This window comes from Ovis aries, chromosome 18, assembly GCF_016772045.2.
Source record: "Ovis aries strain OAR_USU_Benz2616 breed Rambouillet chromosome 18, ARS-UI_Ramb_v3.0, whole genome shotgun sequence".
NCBI lineage: Eukaryota > Metazoa > Chordata > Mammalia > Artiodactyla > Bovidae > Ovis > Ovis aries.
The window spans coordinates 6,363,948-6,364,172 of record NC_056071.1 but is presented as its reverse complement, the minus strand read 5'-3'; the positions used below and the strand labels follow the sequence as shown (position 1 = coordinate 6,364,172).

The 225-nt window shown below is 32.4% G+C and overlaps 1 protein-coding gene across 17 annotated transcripts in view; it reads left to right on the top strand.

Annotated features, from left to right (window-relative positions):
* Positions 1-225, top strand: part of MEF2A (myocyte enhancer factor 2A) — a 186,402-nt gene that overhangs the window by 90,436 nt on the left and 95,741 nt on the right. The window lies entirely within an intron of this gene.

Here is a 225-nt window from a genome sequence, read left to right as displayed (position 1 = left end):
GTATGTATTATTATGAAAGCATATAATGTCTTTGTGGATTGACAAATAGTAATTTTGTTACTGGCTAGGGCAGTTTGCAGGAAGAATTTGTAAAAGCAGATTGGGGCTACACATGTAGATTTATGAGTTCATCCTTTGACATGGGAGCCATCAAAAGCCATTAAGGATATTTGCTGTTATTATATGCATTGAGGAAAAACTTAAAGGTTATAATTGTTATATTGT